At 42.5% G+C, this 20,482-nt stretch overlaps 1 protein-coding gene across 19 annotated transcripts in view; it reads right to left on the reverse strand.

The window, feature by feature from the left end:
* Positions 1 to 20,482, reverse strand: part of LOC139551291 (disco-interacting protein 2 homolog C) — a 244,420-nt gene that overhangs the window by 192,155 nt on the left and 31,783 nt on the right. The gene's annotated exons all lie outside the window — the stretch shown is intronic.

Genomic DNA, 20,482 nt, shown 5'->3' on the forward strand with positions numbered 1-20,482 from the left:
TAGTGTACCATTTGGGCCACATACTACTTCTATGGTGTACAGTAACAATACAAAGGAGCACACACAGAGCCAATCAGAACAACAAGGATGGAGGAACACTGTGGTTCTATAGGGAGTTAACCCCTGACCTCTTTGGTAACAGGGGAAGCAGCGCCCAGCTGGGACGTAAAAAAACCATGAGGAACCCGAGGGTTAACTGTTGGCGAGCTCCATGATAACCACCGAGGGTGTGAACATACTCACAACTAAGACACTTGGAAGGAAACAGGTGGAGTATGCAGAGAAGAACATTCATACACAGAACTGCATACAAATGGAAATATTCTTAACTCCATTGTCACCAAGTCTCTCCATGCAAATTATGGAAATGAAGGATTTCAGAATACGGCAGTACATTCTTTAGACGTGTCATCTCTGTGTCCCCCAACAGAGACATGGACAGTTGGTGGTGAGTGGGTCTCTGTGATGCGCTGGTATGGTGATAAAAGAATGAATCAATTGCTGGTAGTAATATGCACTGTGTACACATAGTGAGCAAAACTAAAAGTTGGGGGGGGGGGGGGGTACTGTGGGAAATGGTCTTAAGTGCTCATGACATTTCAGATAACCAAATTTAGCAGAGATTGTGCATCCAACTGCTCATATGAGAAACATTAGCATTGAGATATTGAAGCTTGATAGATTGTGAATGGAAAACCATGGCAGCCATATAATCCGCCGGGTTCTCCGGCTATAAACAAAACAAGCCATAAAAACATCAAGCAAAAATCCCTATTGGACGACAGAAAAAGGTCATATGACACTAATGCTAAAAATAGTCCCATTTTTGTGAAGAACTAGATAATTAAGTTATCATTTGCTGGATAGGTGTGTGTGTGTCTTGCTTTTACTCTAACAAGACATATTCTCCACTCTGATGAACTAATACGGCTCATTTGCCAAGAACGCTGCCTATATGTACACTGAACAAAAATTATAAACGCAACATGTAGTGTTGGTCCCATGTTTCATCAGCTGCAATAACAGATCACAGAAATATTCCATATGCACAAAAAATGTATCTCTCAAATGTTTGGCACAAATGTTGTTTACATCCCTGTTAGTGAGTATTTCTCCTTTGCCAAGATAACCCATCCAACTGACAGATGTGACATATCAAGAAGCTGATTAAACAGCATCGTCATTGCACAGGTGCACCTTGAGCTGGGGGCAATAAAAGGCCACCCTAAAATGTGCAGTTTTAACAACACAATGGTCAAAGATTGCTCAAGTTGAGAGACAGAGCAATTCGTTAGCTGAATGAAGGAATGTCCACCAGAGCTGATGCCAGAGAATTTAATGTTCATTTCTCTACCATAAGCCGCCTACGTCGTCGTTTTAGAGAATTTGGCAGTACTGTGTGTGTCCAACCGGCCTCACAACCGCAGACCACTTGTAACCACGCCAACCCAGGACCTCCACATCCGGCTTCTTCACCTGCGGGATCTTCTGAGATCAACCTCCCGGACAGCTGATGAAACTGTGGGTTTGCACAGCCAAAGAATTTCTAAACAAACTGTCAGAAACCATCTCAAGGAAGCTCATCTGCATGCTTGTTGTCCTCACCAGAGTCTTGACCTGACTGCAGTTCAGCGTCATAACAGACTTCACTGGGCAAATGCTGACCTTTGATGGCCACTGACATTATGGAGAAGTGTGCTCTTCACGGATGAATCCCAGTTTCAACTGTGCCGGGCGAGCGATTTGCTGATGTCAACGAGTGCCCCATGGTGGCGGTGGGGTTATGCTATGGGGAAGCATAAGCTACAGACAAAGAACACAATTGCATTTTAAATCGATGGCAATTTGAATGCATGGAGACACTGTGAAGAGATCCTGAGGCCCATTGTCGTGCCATTCATCCACTCCCATCACAAGGATCTGTACACAATTCCTGGAAACTAAAAATATCCCAGTTCTTCCATGGCCTGCATACTCAGCAAACATGTGACCCACTCAGGCTGTTTGGGAGGATCTGAATCGACAGCGTGCTCCAGTTTCCGCCAATATCCACTTCGCACATCCATTGAAGAGGAGTGGGACAACATTCCACAGGCCACAATCAACAGCCTGATCAACTCTAGGTGAAAGAGTTGATCATAGTGGCGCAGCGGTTGAAGGCACTGCATTGCAGGGGAGGGTTTGGCCGGATGGAATTTTCTTGTATCATCCGCTCCAGCGACTCCTTGTGGCGGCCCGGGAGCCTGCAAGCTGACTTCGGTCGCCAGTTGTACGGTGTTTTCTCCGACACATTGGTGCGGCTGGCGTCCGGGTTAAGCGAGCAGTGCGTCTTGGCGAGGTCGTGTTTCGGAGGACGCATGGCTCTCGAACTTCACCTCTCCCAAATCCGTACGGGACTTGCAGCGATGGGACAAGACTGTAACTACCAAATTTGGGAGAAAAAGGGGTAAAAGTAGAAAATGAAATTATAGTAAGTATGTGAACCCTTTGGAATTACCTGGATTTCTGCATAAATTGGTCATAACATTTGATCTGATCTTCGTCTAAGTCACCACAAGAGACAAACACAGTGTGCTTAAACTAATAACACACATATAGTTTTTTTCTTGTCTATATTGAATACTTCATTTAAACATTCACAGTGTAGGTTGGGAAAAGTATGTGAACCCCTAGGCTAATGACTTTTTCAAAAGCTAATTGGAGTCTGGAGCCAGCTAACCTGGAGTCCAATCAATTAAATGAGATTGGAGATGTTGGTTAGAGGTGCCCTGCACTATAAAAATCACTCACAAAATGTGAGTTTGCTATTCACATGAAGCATTGCCTGATGTGAACCATGCCTCGAACAAAAGAGATCTCAGAAGACCTAAGATTAAGAATTGTTGACTTGAATAAAGCTAGAAAGGATTACAAAAGTATCTCTAAAAGCCTTTTTGTTCATCAGTCCACGGTAAGACAAATTGTCCATAAATGGAGAAAGTTCAGCACTGTTGCTACTCTCCCTAGGAGTGGCTGTCCTGCAAAGATCACTGCAAGAGCACAGCGCAGAATGCTCAATGAGGTTAAGAAGAATCCTAGAGTGTCAGCTAAAGACTACAGAAATCTCTGGAACATGCTAATCTCTGTTGACGAGTCTACGATACGTAAAACACTAAACAAGAACGGTGTTTATGGGAGGACACCACGGAAGAAGCTACTGCTGTCCAAAAAATAACATTGCTGCACGTCTGAAGCTCGCAAAAGAGCACCTGGATGTTCCACAGCACTACTGGCTAAATATTCTTTGGACAGATTAAACTAAAGTTGAGTTGTTTAGAAGGGACACACAACACTGTGTGGAGAAAAAAAAAGGCACAGCACACCAACATCAAAACCTCATCCCAACTGTAAAATATGGTGGAGGGAGCATCGTGGTTTGGAGCTGCTTTGCTGCCTCAGGGCCTGGACAGCTTGCTATCATCGATGAATGAAATTAATTCTATGTTTATCAAGACATTTTGCAGGAGAATGTAAGGCTATCTGCCAATTGAAGCTCAACAGAAGTTGGGTGATGCAACATGACAACGACCCAAAACACAGAAATAAATCAACAGAATGGCTTCAACAGAAGAAAAACACCTTCTGGAGTGGCCCAGTCAGAGTCCTGACCTCAACCCGATTGAGATGCTGTGGCATGACCTCGAGAGCGGTTCACACCAGACATCCCAAGAACATTGCTGAACTGAAACAGATTTGTAAAGAGGAAATGGTCTAAAATTCCTCCTGACCGTTGTGCAGGTCTGATCCGCAACTACAGAAAACCTTTGGTTAAGGTTAATGCTGCCAAAGGAGGGTCAACCAGTTATTAAATCCAAGGGTTCACATACTTTTTCCACCCTGCACTGTGAATGTTTACACAGTGTGTTCAATAAAGACATGAAAACATAGAATTGTTTGTGTGTTATTAGTTTAAGCAGACTGCGTTTGTCTATTGTGACTAAGATGAAGATCAGATCTAATTTTATGACCAATTTATGCAGAAATCCAGGTAATTCCAAAGGGTTCACATACATTTTCTTGCCACTGTAATAATAATCTCTGTGAAGGAGATGTGTCGCGCTGCATGAGGCAAATGGTGGTCCCACCAGATACCAACTGGAATTCTGATCCACGCCCCTACATGTTTTTAAGCTATCTGTGACCAACAGATGCACATCTGTTTTCCCAATCATGTGAAATCCATACATTAGGGCCTAATGAATGTATTTCAATTGACTGATTTCCTTATATGAACTGTAACTCAGTAAAATCTTTGAAATTGTTTCATGTTGCGTTTATATTTTTGTTCAGTGTAGGATGTGTCCCAAATGGCACCCTGTTCCCTACATAGTGCACTACTTTTGAACAGAGCACTACAGTGCATTCGGAAAGTATTCAGAAAATGTATTAAAATTGTTATTTTCCCTCAATCTACACCCAACATCCCATAATGTCAAAGCATTATGTGCAAACTAATAAAACAAAATTAAAAAATGAAATACCTTATTTACAGAAGTATTCAGACCCTTTACTCAGTACTTTGTTGAATCACCTTCGGCAGTGATTACAGCCTCGAGTCTTCTTGGGTATGACGCTACAAGCTTGACACACCTGTATTTGGGGAGTTTCTCCCATTCTTCTCGGCAGATCCTCAAGCCCTGTCAGGTTGAATGGGGAACGTTGCTGCACAGCTCTTTTCAGGTCTCTCCAGAGATGTTTAATTGGGTTCAAGTCCGTGCTTTGGCTGGGCCACTCAAGGACATTCAGAGACTTGACCCAAAACCACTCCTGCATTGTCTTGGCTGTGTGCTTAGGGTTGTTGTCCTGTTGGAAGGTGAACCTTCGCCCCAGTCTGCGGTCCTGAGCGCTCTGGAGCATTTTTTCATCAAGGATCTCTCTGTTCTTCGCTCTGTTCATTTTTGACTTGTCTTCCAGACCCTGTCGCTGAAAAACATCCCCACAGCATGATGCTGCCACCACCAAGCTTCAACTTAGGGATGGTGCCAGGTTTCCTCCAGATGTGACGCTTGGTATTCAGGCCAAAGAGTTACATTTTGGTTTCATTAGACCAGAGAATCTCTTGGCAAACTCAAAGCGGGCTGTCATGTTCCTTTTACTGAGGAGTGGCTTCCGTCTGGTCACTCTACCGTGAAGGCCTGATTGGTGGAGAGCTGCAGAGATGGTTGTCCTTCTGGAAGGTTCGCCCACCTCCACAGAAGAACTCTAGAGCTCTGTCAGAGTGACCATCGTGTTCTTGGCCACCTCCCTGACCAAGGCCCTTCCCCCCCGGTTGCTCAGTTTGGCCAGACGGCCAGCTCTAGGAAGAGTCTCTATAGTTCCAAACTGCTTCCATTTAAGAATGATGGAGGCAACTGTGTTCTTAGGGACCTTCAATGCTGCAGACATTTTTTGGTACCCTTCCCTAGATCTGTGCCTCGACACAAACCTGTCGTCTCGGAGCTCTACGGACAATTCCTTCGACCTCATGGCTTGGTTTTTGCTCACGACATGCACTGTCAACTGTGGGACCTTATATAGACAGGTGTGTGCCTTTCCAAATCATGTCCAATCAATTGAATTTGCCACAGGTGGACTCCAATCGAGTTGTAGAAACATCTCAAGGATGATCAATGGAAACAGGATGCAACTGAGCTCAATTTTTAGTCTCATAGCAAATACTTATGTAAATAAGGTATTTGTTTTTTATTTTTAATACATTTGCAAAAAACTCTAAAAACATATTTAATCCATTTTATTTTAGAATAAGGCTGTAGCGTAACAAAATGCGGAAAAGTTAAGGGGTCTGAATACTTTCCAAGGGCACAGTATGTAGGGAATAGGGTGCCATTTGGGATGCATACTTAAGCTTGCTGTTGTCAAGCGGTGCTTCAGAAACGTTGAGATAGCGTTACAGAACCCAACACGTGGAACGACAACAGAGCCCTGGGCAGGCGGGCACAACATGTCAAGGAGTCTACATTCGATGTCACAGCAGAGGAAAGGAGAAGTGAATAGAGGTTGGAGCTGGGGCTCGGCAACCAAAGAGCACTCAGCAGAGATATGGGTCTGCATCCCAAATGGAACATCTATTCCCTATATAGTGCACTACTTTTGACCAGAGCCCTATGGGCCCTATGCACTACATAGGGAAGAGTGTGCCATCTGGGATTTAACCGTGATTCACTACTTGGGACTCCCTCATAGCCAAATGGCTGTTTTCTTCTGAGCCCAATACAAGTGTCTCATATATGTAGCCAGGGCCTAAAATGAACACCCACCAACCAACAAATGAGGGTAGATTTTGGCATTGGTGGGTAAGAATGTCTAATTCATCAGCCATGTTGGTGGGTGATTGCACTCAGGGCTCTACAGTGTGTGCATTTCATATAAATATTCAAAAGTAAAGACTGAGCACATGTGTGAGTTGTGATTTCTAGCAAAATAAATGCTGCAGTAGCTGTTTTCAAAGTATTTCTGATTTTGTTTCATATGGTTATGTACAAAGAAATACAAACCCTAACATAGCCATTCCACCTCACGCAGCAATACTGTCTTTGTGTTTCTTGGCTATTTACATTGTTTTGTTCAGATGCTAGGTTGCTTTTCAATGTTTGAGTTTGCTTCCACTGCTAGCAAAGACATTGTCAGCTTCTACTGTCATGACTCGTGGCCCCGTTACCAAGGTAACCTTAAAGGGGCAGTTGAACATTTGTCTAATTTGTGGTATTTTGGTTAAAAGACAGGTCACAAATATATATAATTAAATTGAGAAATACACCACATTACTTCTTACCAGTAATACATTTATTGTTTTGAATCATTACTAAGCATGCTCATGTAACCGATATGAAATGGCTACCTAGTTAGCAGTGCGCGCTAGTAGCGTTTAAAAATCGTTGATGTCACTCGCTCTAAGACCTTGAAGTAGTTGACTTTTGAGGAGTGATAGGTAATGATGCTTTGAAGGTGACTAGGTTCCTGGTTTAAGCCCAGGTTGGGGCGATGAGAGAGACAAAGAAACCTAGCTTAATGGTTTGGATTGAATAGGCCCTACTACCGTATTATTCAAATATATTTTGGCCCTTCGGGATGAGAATGTCATTAAGAGAGCTAGAGGTGGTGTGGCATTCACATTCACAGAGGCACAACTTCCTGCAGCCGTGTGTGTGTGTGTGTGTGTGTGTGTGTGTGTGTGTGTGTGTGTGTGTGTGTGTGTGTGTGTGTGTGTGTGTGTGTGTGTGTGTGAGAAAAGGACCAACAATTCTCCCAGCTGCAACTCTTCACATAATTACCATGATTGCAGACAGAGAGAGAGAGAGACAAGAGTGACAGACAGGAGGAAGGTCATAATAAAGGAGGTTCTTCCTCCACCCTCCTCGTCCCTGTAATGATGACAAGCTGAGGCAGAATAACAACAGCGTTCCTCTATAGGTTCTGAATGCTGAATAGAGAACGTTTGTTCACCTTAAAGCCCCTCTGACGGAGTCCCAATTGGCACCATATCCCTATATAGTGTACTACTTTTGACCAGGGTCCTATAGGTAGTAGGGAGTGGGTATTAGTTACCTATATAGGGAGTAGGGTTCCAATTGTGATACAGCCTCTGACAAACGCCTGGTGACAACTCCTCAGTGACAGTCTGTCCCTCCGTGGTGGCCTCCTCCACGATCCATCCACACTGAGATGACACGCTGCTGCCGTCCTGCCATGCCATCAAGGATGTTTAGCTTAAAATGTAGGTCAGAATCAGCCTGCCCTGTACGCAGCCACGCGCCTTTTCCTGCTTTGTGCTGAGCCACCCTGTCATTATGATCATTTATATGGTGGGAGGAGGGTGGGGTGGGACTAGAAGCAGCCTCTGCCCCGAGGGCACCCGCCCCAACGCACTAATGGTTTCAGGGCATAAAGTGGACTGATGGGGGGGTGATGCATAGTGAACATAGGGCACCATTTGGGACTCAGTCTATTCCCTATTAATGCACTATTTTAGATGGGTCCATAGATAGGACACTATTGGGAATATATGTCATAATGGAGTGGATGAGAACAAGAGCATGGTTGCTCCACTAAGCACTGAGTAAGCATTACCAAATAGCCATTTGGGACACAGCCATATACACGTTATATAAATAACAATACAGAAGGGTGATGCTGGTTTCAGAGCATAGTGGAGAAAAGGAAAGGTGTCAGAGTGGATAAGACCACGACTGCTTTCTCTAAGCCCTGAGCAGCAGATGCTGCATTGTTTTATGACCTGGTAATAACCTAGGTTGTGTTTGACCTAATTCTCACCTAACTGCCATCCCTATAGGGAAAGCATAACATACAGTCAGTCATTCGAGCCCTGAATGCTGATTGGCTGAAAGCTGTGGTATATCAGACCATATTCCACAGGTATGACAATAAATTAAGTTTTACTGTTCTAATTAAGTTGGTAACCACCTCTGGGTTTGTGGTATTTTAACCGTGTATTTTCCCATATATAGACACACCCTGTGTGTTTTAATAAAATCAATGATATGTATTGAACTCGTCTGATGCTTTAAGCACGCTGTTTGATGAAATAAGACACAAATGACTCCAGATGGAGCCAGAGATCTAAGGCACTGCATCGCAGTGCTAGCTGTGCCACTAGAGATCCTGGTTCGAGTCCAGGCTCTGTCGCAGCTGGCCGCGACCAGGAGACCCATGAGGTGTCGCACAATTGGCCCATCGTCGTCCGGGTTAGGGGAGGGTTTGGCTGGCAGGGATGTCCTTGTGCCATCTTGCACTAGCGACTCCTGTGGCAGGTCAAGCACAATGCTGACACGGTTGCCAGGTGTACGGTGTTTCCTCTGACACATTGGTGTGGCTGGCTTCCGGGTTAAGCGGGCGTGTCAAGAAGCTCTCGACCTTTGCCTTTCCCGAGTCCATACGGGAGTTGCCGTGATGAGGCAAGACTGACTACCATTTTTTTTATCAAACAGCCACAATAAAAATAAATACAATTTTAAGATAACAACAATAACCTGAGTGAGCTGACCATCCTCTTCTCCTGCTGGCTTTCACAGATTCTGCGGTTACTCTGCTGAAGTTGCCGTTAATATGCAACCTGCGGAAACCTTTCATGTGGAATACCAATTTATCTTACCATTTCTATCGATCTGCATGCCAATTATGGTTTGTTTTATATGCATATTTTCGTGGAACAATTTAATAAAATTTTTAATAACGTCTTCGTATCCCAAATCTGAATGAAAATGATAAACCTAAAAAGTCCCTTCTATTTCCATTGTCAACTGTGTAAAAATAGCCTACGTAAAGCCAACAAATAAAAATCTTGCAGCCTGTAGGTAGAATAAAATCATGATGAAAATAAATATCCTAAAAATAACATTGGCTTCGCATGGCCTGTCTGCAACCAACTTAAAACATTTTTATCAACTATCAACTTGGGTCCGAACTGAAGCTAGCAAACTCGCAACATTGTATTAAATATTCTGGGCCATCAGAGTTTCCACGACACAGCTGTAGGCTATTTGTGCAAAGGAGGGCATCAAGTAGGCCTACTTTATGACATCTCCACTGGATCAGAGCATAACATTGGTGGTTATTGAAAGGGTGAGAACAGGAAAGACTTTTCAAATACATTGAGGAACTATTGTCATTCTCAATGGATATAAAAACAGACTGTTTGCTTGCTGTTTGAGGTGAAGAAAACATTACTTCACCTCATTCGTGGTGGTGTGTTAAGCCAATCAGAAATACTATCGGATCCCCATTTGCGCACATGACCGTTAGCCTATAGGCCTACTTCTACGCGTAATCAGGTGCGCATCCATACTCAACCCTTTTTTAAAATGTAACCTTTATTTAACTAGGCAAGTCAGTTAAGAACAAATTCTTATTATACAATGACGGCCTTGGAACAGTGGGTTAACTGCCTTGTTCAGGGGCAGAACAAAATACTTTTACTTGGTCAGCTCAGGGACTTGATCCAGCAACCTTTCGGTTACTCGCCCAACGCTCTAACCACTAGGCTAACTGCCGCTCCAACACATTGACAGACACATTCCAAACAAAAGACAATGACTAAATTACAAATATTGAATAAGGAAATAAAATTAACCAAAACTTGTTTATCACAAGCATAGGTCGTGCACTCTGCAAACAACATGTCCACTCCAACAATGAGAACGGTAAAAGACTGGAATAATAATATATTTAATGCATTAACAGAAATCACCATAACCAAACAAATATTGTAGATTACAAATTATAGGAATTAACAGTAAATGTACTACTGGTGATATATGTAATGGGGAATTGATAGACAGTAACAATTGAAACGCAAACAACTCACAAAATTAAGTTATGAAACAAAGAATGAAGCTGCCAGTTGAGGACTTGTTAGGCATCTGTTTCTCAAACTAGACACTCTAATGTACTTGTCCTATTGCTCAATTGTGCACCGGGGCCTCCCACTCCTTTTTCTATTCTGGTTGGAGCCAGTTTGCGCTGTTCTGTGAAGGGAGTAGTACACAGCGTTGTACGAGATCTTCAGTTTCTTGGCAATTTATCGCATGGAATAGCCTTAATTTCTCAGAACAAGAATAGACTGACGAGTTTCATTAGAAAGTTCTTTGTTTCTGGCCATTTTGAGCCTGTAATTGAACCCACAAATGCTGATGCTCCAGATACTCAACTAGTCTAAAGGCCAGTTTTATTGCTTCTTTAAAATCAGGAAAACAGTTTTCAGCTGTACTAACATAATTGCAAAAGGGTTTTCTAATGATCAATTAGCCTTTTAAAATGATAAACATGGATTAGCTAACACAACGTGTCATTGGAACACAGGAGTGATGGTTGCTGATAATGGGCCTCTGTACGCCTATGTACAGTGGGGCAAAAAAGTATTTAGTCGGCCACCAATTGTGCAAGTTCTCCCGCTTAAAAAGATGAGAGAGGCCTGTAATTGATACAAACAAGCAAGATTTCTGGCTCTCACCCAGCCTGGTGCAGGTCTACAATTTTGTTTCTGGTGTCCTTTGACAGCTCTTTGGTCTTGGCCATAGTGGAGTTTGGAGTGGGACTGTTGTGGACAGGTGTCTTTTATACTGATAACAAGTTCAAACAGGTGCCATTAATACAGGTAACGAGTGGAGGACTATTAATGGCACCTGTTTGAACTTGTTATCAGTATAAAAGACACCTGTCCACAACCTCAAACAGTCCCACTCCAAACTCCACTAAACACCTGAATGGATTTTTCTCAGGTTTTCGCCTGCCAAATCAGTTCTGTTATACTCACAGACACTATTTTAACAGTTTTGGAAACTTTAGAGTGTTTTCTATCCAAATCTACCAGTTATATGCATATCATATCTTCTGGGCCCGAGAAGCAGGCAGTTTAAATTGGGCATGCATTTCATCCAAAATTCCGAATGCTGCCCCCTACCCTAGTGAAGTTAATGGCGTTGTTCAATTTAAATTGACTGGCACAAGGTAGAATAGTTTAGCCTATAATTGATAGACTAATCTATACTTTTGATTAATTTATGAGGCATTGCTAGACAAGACATTGCGAGATACAAATTACTAAAATATAGCCTTTGCGTACGGTTCTGTCTGTCTGTCCGCATGGCCCCTCCTCCTCCTCTGTTCCCCTTTCTCTTCGTTATGAAAGATGCGAGTGTGTGTTCAGTCTAAAGTCTGTTGCGCGTAGAATAGCTCAGCCTACTTATTGACACCCCCTACTTTAGAGAATTTGCGAGACATTGCAAGCCAAGAAATTGCAAGATACATCTTTTGATTACAGTTTGACTACTGTCTGCATGGTGGCCGACCTGCCTGGCTGTGCCCCTCACCTCTCTCCCTCGCTCTTTCTTTGCTGTGAAAGATGTGAATTTGTTCTCAGAAGTAGCCTACGGCAACTAGCCTGCTCGGTCTCCTCCGTTGCAAAAATACTGAATCTTAGGAGTCGCTTCCAAACAGAGTCGAAGTTTGACACCCAGAAATGGTGTCAAACTCTCCACCACTAACTTAACCAACTAAAGGTACAAACTCTACAGCTGGAAGGGCAGCAAACACTCAATATGTCTGTTCTCATAGCTCTTCTATTAAAATTTAATTGGATATATCTATGATAATATTGGTTGTATGATTTTGCCTGGATCAGAGAAGTTGTGTTGATGTGCCCAGCATTCTCTGTACAGGTGCGAAATCCATTTTCTAAAGTGAAACATTGTTTCCAAGGTCAGACCTGCAGTGCAGCAAGGTTTATACAAACCATACCTGTTGGAAATCAAATCCTAGACTAGAAGTAAGAAGAAATAATGTGCTTATTGCCTATAACATTGGTTGCATGTCAGAGATATAAGTTGGTCGCAGACAAACTAAACAACTTCTTTGCTCGCTTTGAGGACAATACAGTGCCACCGACATGGCCCAAAACCAAAACCTAATGACTTTGCAAACACTGAAACCCTTTTTAAAAATCAAATCTTAATCCCTCGTTATGGCGATAAAGGAGATCAAAACCAGCTTGCTAATTGGCTTTATAGCCAAACTCCATCCCAGTAATCACCAAAAAGTAGCCCTTGAGGATAACAAATATCACTGAATTTTAGTAGCTGCCTTCATCATACACTATCGTCATAACTTCCCTCAGTAGGTGATGTATGGTCCTATATGGGCTATGCTTATGAGTGAAATCAAAATACGGTCACACTTGAATGGGCACAATGTTTTCCTTCCCACACTGAGCTCACATTAAGCCTTGTAACAAATCAGAAAAATTTATCAGATTGAGCCCTAGTTTCCCAGGATTAAGGTTTACTTGTTAACACTAGAACCGCCATAAACCAACGGCCACTGACATTTGATTTAGTAAATAAAAATTACTTTAAAAAATGCACCCTCGTGCTCATGCCCTGACTTTTCCGCAATGTTTTTAATTTACATTGCTCAGTTGTCAGAATGTCTCAGTCACACACAGAAAAGTATTTTGAGCTTTTTTTCACACCTATTCCTACTTTAACGGGCCAAGACAAATGCGCTGTAGGACAATGGTACCCAGCCAGGCGCTAATGTGTCGCTCTGCTCACTGAATGAATGACGTAGACTAAATGGATGAATGGGCAATAGAAACTGATAATTGTGCACGTTACTTCACAATTTAATTTAAATTATGCCTAACTGAATGATGAGGGTGAAGAGGTTGATTTAATTTAGAACAATAGTATAATGAAGAATTGTGGCCATTGTGACTGAAATCAGGAGCATAGAGAAAAGACAAAAAGATTGATTTGTGCGTAAAGGCATGGGTAAGGGCACAGCAAAAAATAGCTACACGGACTATGAGTTAACCCTGTATCTTTATTGACCTTTATTTTTACTCAGTCTCTATGCACGCTCACAGAACCCTACACACTCACTCCATCATCTGCTCACTCACATAATATGCACATACATTCATACTGACTCTACACACCCACTCGCATACAATCATCATATACGCTGCTGCTACTCTTGTTTATCTTATATCCTGTTGCCTAGTCACCTTAAGTCTATACATACACTACATGACCAAAAGTATGTGGACAGCTGCTCATCAAACATCTCATTCCAACATCATGGGCATTAATATGGAGTTGGTCCCCGCTCTGCGCTACTGCACTCAACGGTCCTATTCTGTGGGCTACCACTTCGCGGCTGAGCCGTTGTTGCTCCTAGAAGTTTTCACTTCACAATAACAGCACTTACAGTTGACCGGGGCAGCTCTAGCAGTGCAGAAATTTGATGAACTGACTTGTTGGAAAGGTGGCATCCTATGCCACGTTGAAAGTCAATAAGCTATTCAGTAAGGCCATTCTACTGCCAATATTCATCTGTGGAGATTGCATGACTTTTTGCTCAATTTTATACACCTGCCAGCAACGGGTGTGGCTGAAAAAGCCGAATCAACTTATTTGAAGGGGTGTCCACATACACTACCAAAAGTATCTACTTCCATCACTCCAGTATCCCTGCACATTGTAAATATGGTATTGGAACTGACCCTGTACATAGAATGCTTACCTACTTACTGTGTTCTTCATATTTTTTTATATCTCTTGTGTTTTTTTCTAGTATTACATTGTTATTGATTATTGCATTGTTGGGTTTTGAGTTTGCAGAAAGGCATTTCACTGTACTTGTGCATGTGACAAAACTTGAAACACAGGGTCTGATACAATCAGTAAATGACTCAAATTGTTTTCATATCTTGTCATGAATATATATCTTGATGAATATTTCTTTATGCAATTGATCATTTTTTTGTTATGCCTAGTTATCAGCATTGGAGCTCATGTTTATAGAAAATAAACTTGATTATGCGCCTTGCGGGTTGACATTCTCTTTGAAGTTTCACTTTGTAAAAAAACATCTGATACTGGATTGTATTTTTCACTACAACTCTATTATTAATCTAATTCATTGTTCGAGAAACAAAAACATACCTCGTGTTGCTGAAGACATTTAGCACAATGCCAAACATATTGTTGAAGAACACAGAGTACATATCAGAACGACCCTTTCTACAATAACTTACAGTGTGTGCAGTGCATTCTCCATCCACTGTAAATTGATTACAGATGCACGACTCCTTCTGTCTTGCATGGTGGCCGACCTGCATGGCTGTGCCCTTCCCCTCGCTCTCATTCGCACTTTATTTGATGTGAAAGGTGTGAGACCATTCTCAGAAGTAGCCTACGGCAACTAGCCTACTCGGTCTCCTCCTTTGCAACAATACTGAATCTTTGGAGTCGATTCCTAGCAGAATCTAAGCTTGACACCCAGAAATGCGAGCCGACGCCGGGAGTCGACTCTCCACCACTAACTTAACCAACTAAAGCTACAAACTCTAGAGCTGGAAGGTGTAACAAATGCTCAATTTGTCAGTTCTCTCGCTTTTCTACTGACCTTTAATTTAATATATCTATGATAATAATATTGTGTATTAAGCACATATCAGAACGGCCCTTTCTACTGTAACTTACAGTGCATTCTCCATCCATTGTAAATGGATAATCAATGCAATATGCAGTGAGATAATGTTTTTTTTCCTCTGGTCCTTATAACTACTCAGAGAGCTGTGATCTAACTTCAGAACCAATGCCTCATTGCCTGAAAGCATTAACTTATCTTCTACTGTGTGTGTGTGTGTGTGTGTGTGTGTGTGTGTGTGTGTGTGTGTGTGTGTGTGTGTGTGTGTGTGTGTGTGTGTGTGTGTGTGTGTGTGTGTGTGTGGCCTCCCTCCTGTTGTAGTGCATGATAACCACTACTCCTCATTAATACCCTCATCTCTCAGCATCAGTACAGAATGTCCTGCATTTACACAAATACCTCCTGTGCATACACACACACACACACACACACACACTCCTGTCTATGTACTGAGGGATATATGTTCATACAGACTCCTGCCTATGAAGACCTACTAGTCTAAAATATGTGTACATACGGAGGTTCCCTAGAGTAACACAAGGTTCCCAGTTCCCACAGTCATGTACACCTCTTCTTACCTAAAGCTCTCCTCTCAGTTTTCCAAGACAGCTAGGGAGGGAGGGGGGATAAGGGGGAGAGAGAGGTCCAGATTGGCATCTGACTGAGCACGAGGGCCGGGAGTTGAACGTGTTAACACAAGGGCAACAACTGACAAAAACAGCAGATATGGTGTCATCTGTATCTGTGAGAGCAGAGGGGGGTGAGCGAAGTGAGAGAGCGAAGTGAGAGAGCGGAGGCTGCGTGAAGCACTGGTCATAGAGAGCAGGCGCTGGCACATGGGCAGAGTCAGAACAGCCCCTTCCCTCCCGCTCTTCCTGTCTGAGATTGTTTTGTCTGTGAGAAAAATGCGGTGCCAAGATGAACAGCGTACTAATATCCTCTGTAGTAGTGGGAGGGAGGGAGTTATCTGGAGGAGGTGATACTGTGATACTGCAACACTGATATCAATATGAGGCTCGCCCCCACTGACTGGTCTTGGCTCAGATAGAGAGCCAAGCTATTAGATCACAGGGATAAACATGGCCATTGTCTGGGATGATGCAATAATGGGAAATGTGATCGATTAAAGAACTCGCACACACAAAGACCACAAATGATCGACACATTATCAGGTTGCTACCCAAATGGTACCCTATTCCCTACATAGTGCACTACTTTTGACCAGAGTCCATTAAAAGGAATAGGGTACCATTTGGGTTGCAAGCCCAGGCATTCTAGGTACCCAAGCACCCGCAGTTACCTGGGAATGTGGGAAAACAAAACACAGGAGCTGTGTAACCTTAAGATATTATTTACTCTAGTTATCGATAGTTACATATCGCAATATTATTTTTGGATGATAGTATAGCAATATTAGTGTTAGTTGGCTGTACCTGCGCCAAAACGCCAGTATCTTTTTCCTATTGCTTGTTCTCCATGTTCTTATTAAGTAGTCAACCAACATGTTGTTTTCGGCACTTTTATTTCCCTGACTTATCAAAACTCATTTTCTCATGCGCTCTCGTGTCTCCGCGGCAGATATACATAGCAATATGTTTGGAACGTCAAATCGCTGTATCGAATCGCAATACTTATAGAACCGTGAGAATCGCAAACCATATTGTATCGGCGGCACTGAAGTATCACGATAATATCGTATTGTGAGGTCCCTGGCAAATTCACATCCCGTTGAGCGAGGAGGATGTCCACAAAACATCAATCCTCATGACCCAGTTAGCATGGCCTTATATAATTTTTACGTTTAGCACAGACAGTTCTAACCAACCCGAGCCAACTCCAGAACGGCCAAACCGGCCAAGCTCACATAAAAAGACCAGATGTGGGTCACTAAGGTTTCCCCTAACTTGAGGGGTGAAAATACCTGGTTTTCACAGAGTCCACTGCTGTATGAGGGGGAGGCCTTCTATGAGACGGTAATCGCTTGTTTTGAGACACTTCAGACTTAGGCGCTCAGTAGAAATGTGATTCAAAAGGGAGGATATGATCCAAGTGTTGCTCAATGAGCTCAAATGGGAGCATGAAATGCACCAGCCAACATTATCGTAACGGAGCTCCTCAAGTTTCGCAGTCTGTTGCACAAGAAGACTTGTTGTTGCATGACTGGGTCAAAGGAGGAAGAATAACTGATATCAATATTAAAAAACACAAATTTCAAGCTTGCATTTTTTTCTTCTTTTATCACTGAAGAGGAGGGAAAGGGATATGATTTGAACATATTTCCTGAACATAATGTTGCCACTGTCAGATCAGAAAGTAGCTGCTCAATGCGCACTGACTGAGATCATTTTCATAACTGTAACCATTTACACACTTTGTTTCATGTTGGCATCGATTACATTTACTGGAAATCTGCATTCTGGTGATGGAGCTCAAGCAATGACAGAAAAATGCAAATAAGCCTCATTCAGTAATCAAAAACATCAAGAGTAAAAAGGTAGTGGCAGCATTTCATTTCACTTTGCTGTGTGATGATGAGAGGAAGAATACTCTGAGATGAAAATAACAGAGACGGGAGAAAGAACGCACACATGCCAAAACTGCACCGCCATACAAGATCAACACCTGGTAGGTTTAGAGGAAGTTGTCCTTATGTCTAAGGACGGCTATTTATTTTCCTACAGAAGACCGTTTTATTTACATATTTAAAAGATGCCATCTGGAGTACTGTAAACCAACACCCGGTGAGGCGGCTTGGCACCTCTCCAAACTACCAACTGTCAGGTCGGACGTATAACATATTTTGAAAAGGTTCAAAGTCAGAGTGAAGCAGAGAGTGCAGAGGTTTAGCTTTGGGAAAAGACAGCTTTGCTCAGTCTCTTTACCTCGATCAGCACCGGCAAAGCTCTCACTGGGCAAGCTGATGCAAAGCCAACAGTTCCAAGACAATTTGGAGACCAGTTCACAAGGCTGGACTTTTAGGGCAGATGTTAGCCGCTAGCATTACGAAAGCTTTTCTAACAGTGTTGGAGGGCTTCCCATTGAGTTTGATCTTGTTCAAAAACCCAACATTGAGAATGCTGTTGCTGATCTCTCCACAACCACCATAATTGAGCAGCCACATTTGATGCTGTGATTTCATGCTTTGATACGTCAGTTTATTGAATAGGCCCTAAATGTAAAAGCATAATCAATTATGTACAAATTTGCATTCCAGGAAGGACGACAGGCAGTCAGACAGTGTCTCTCCTTCCCACTCTGGAAGTGTGGTCTCTAACGGAAACATTTTTGAGCTCTGAGATTTGCTTTATCTTAATGTGATGTGGGATGTGTGGCTCTTGGAACGGGCCATTGCGGTATTACCTAATCTGTTTCTAACAGTAAGCCTACAGGAAAAGTAGGTCATACACTAAGCATAGGAGAAAGCAAGCAATGACACCATGCATGATGCATAGATTGGCTGAGTGAGGATATCCCATACGGCTGCAGATTTTCTTTTCTCAGCTCTTGCAAACCAACAATACAAGTGGAGATCAATTCACACAACAAAACATCCCAGAAGAGGGGAAGAAGAGAAAGAGGAGCATAATAAAAGGGTGTTTATTCCAGTCCTCTGTCTGAGGTAACAAAGATCCACTGTTCAGTAGAAGGGGAGAATGTGTTCAACCACCAGGCAGCAAAATAACATTTCAAATAGAGACTCTACTGACATCGTGATGTCATCAGAAGAGTTAGGTTGGATATCTTTCAGGGGATCCCAATAACATTCAGCCATGAGTAGATGGTCGGGGTGCCGGAACACACACAGTACCAGTCAAAGTTTTGGACACACCTACTCATTCTATATTTTTACTATTTCCTACATTGTAGAATAATAGTGAAGACATCAAAACAATGAAATAACTTATGGTATCATGTAGTAACCAGAAAAGTGTTGAACAAATCCAAATATATTTTATATTTGAGATTCTTCAAAGTAGCCACCCTTTGCCTTGATGACAGCTTTGCGCACTCTTGGCATTCTCTCAACCAGCTTCATGAGGTAGTCACCTGGAATGCATTTCAATTAACAGGGGTGCCATTTCTTTCCTACATAATGGGTTTGAGCCAATCACTTGTGTGGTGACAAGGTAGGGGTGGTATACAGAAGATAGCCCTATTTGGTAAAAGACCAAGTCCATATTATGGCAATAACAGCTCAAATAAGCAAAGAGAAACGACAGTCCATCATTACTTTAAGACATGAAGGTCAGTCAATGTGGAAAATTGTGTGCAGTCACAAAAACCATCAAGCGCTATGATGAAACGGGCTCTCATGAGGACGGCCACAGGAAAGGAAGAACCAGAGTTACCTCTGCTACAGAGGATAAGTTCATTAGAGTTACCAGCCTCAGATTTCAGCCCAAATAAATGCTTCAGAGTTCAAGTAGCAGACGCAGTAACTCTGGGTCTCCACTACTAAAGGGCACCAATAAGAATAGACTTGCTTGGGCCAAGAAACATGAGCAATGGACATTAGACCGGTGGAAATTTGCCCTTCGGTCTGATGAGTCCAAATTTGAGATTTTTGGTTCCAACCGCCATGTCTTTGTGAGACGCAGAGTAGGTGAACGGATGATCTCCGCATGTGTGGTTCCCACCGTAAAGTATGAAGGAGGAGGTGTGATGATGTGGGGGTGCTTTGCTGGTGACACAGTCTGATTTATTTAGAATTCAAGGCACACTTAACCAGCATTGCTACCACAGCATTCTTCAGCGATACACCATCCCATCTGGTTTGCGCTAAGTGGGACTATCATTTGTTTTTCAACAGGACAATGACCCAAAACATTGTCCTGTTGCAAAGCTGTCATCAAGGCAAAGGGTGACTACTTTGAAGAATCTCAAATATATTTTGATTTGTTGAACACTTTTTTGGTTACTACATGATTCCATAGGTGTTATTTCATAGTTGATGTCTTCACTATTCTACAATGTAGAAAACCTTTGACTGGTACTGCATATATATATATATATATTACACACACACACACAATTCTGAATTGACATGCATTCTAGCACAGAGAGCATAGTGTAATTCTGAGATGCTTTAAGGCTACTTGATAACATGGTTTCACAAGCTAGATTGTGTTTTCTGTGTTTCTGTCTACCGCTAATAATTATCTGAAGTGGAACTAAGCCCATAATAACTCCATCTTTTTTTGACCCCCTCCATGCCTCATTCCCTGTCTGATTCCCCAAATAAAACATGGAACACCTTTTGTTTTGCCTGGTAGGAAACCATTTTAATAGAAACCCGTGTTTGGGATAGTGTGGAGCGTTAAAGGCCATGTAGGGACAATCCCATTCCTTTCGTTAGGGAACGTTTACTACTTCATTGCCACACAGACACCAGTAAAAGCATGGGATGCGTTCCAAATGGCACAATTTTTTTTTTAGCTTGATTCATTTTCTACTTGCTTTGAAGCCAGCATGTTGCAAGGGCTCATCATTTAAAGTG

This window comes from Salvelinus alpinus, chromosome 23, assembly GCF_045679555.1.
Source record: "Salvelinus alpinus chromosome 23, SLU_Salpinus.1, whole genome shotgun sequence".
Lineage (NCBI taxonomy): Eukaryota > Metazoa > Chordata > Actinopteri > Salmoniformes > Salmonidae > Salvelinus > Salvelinus alpinus.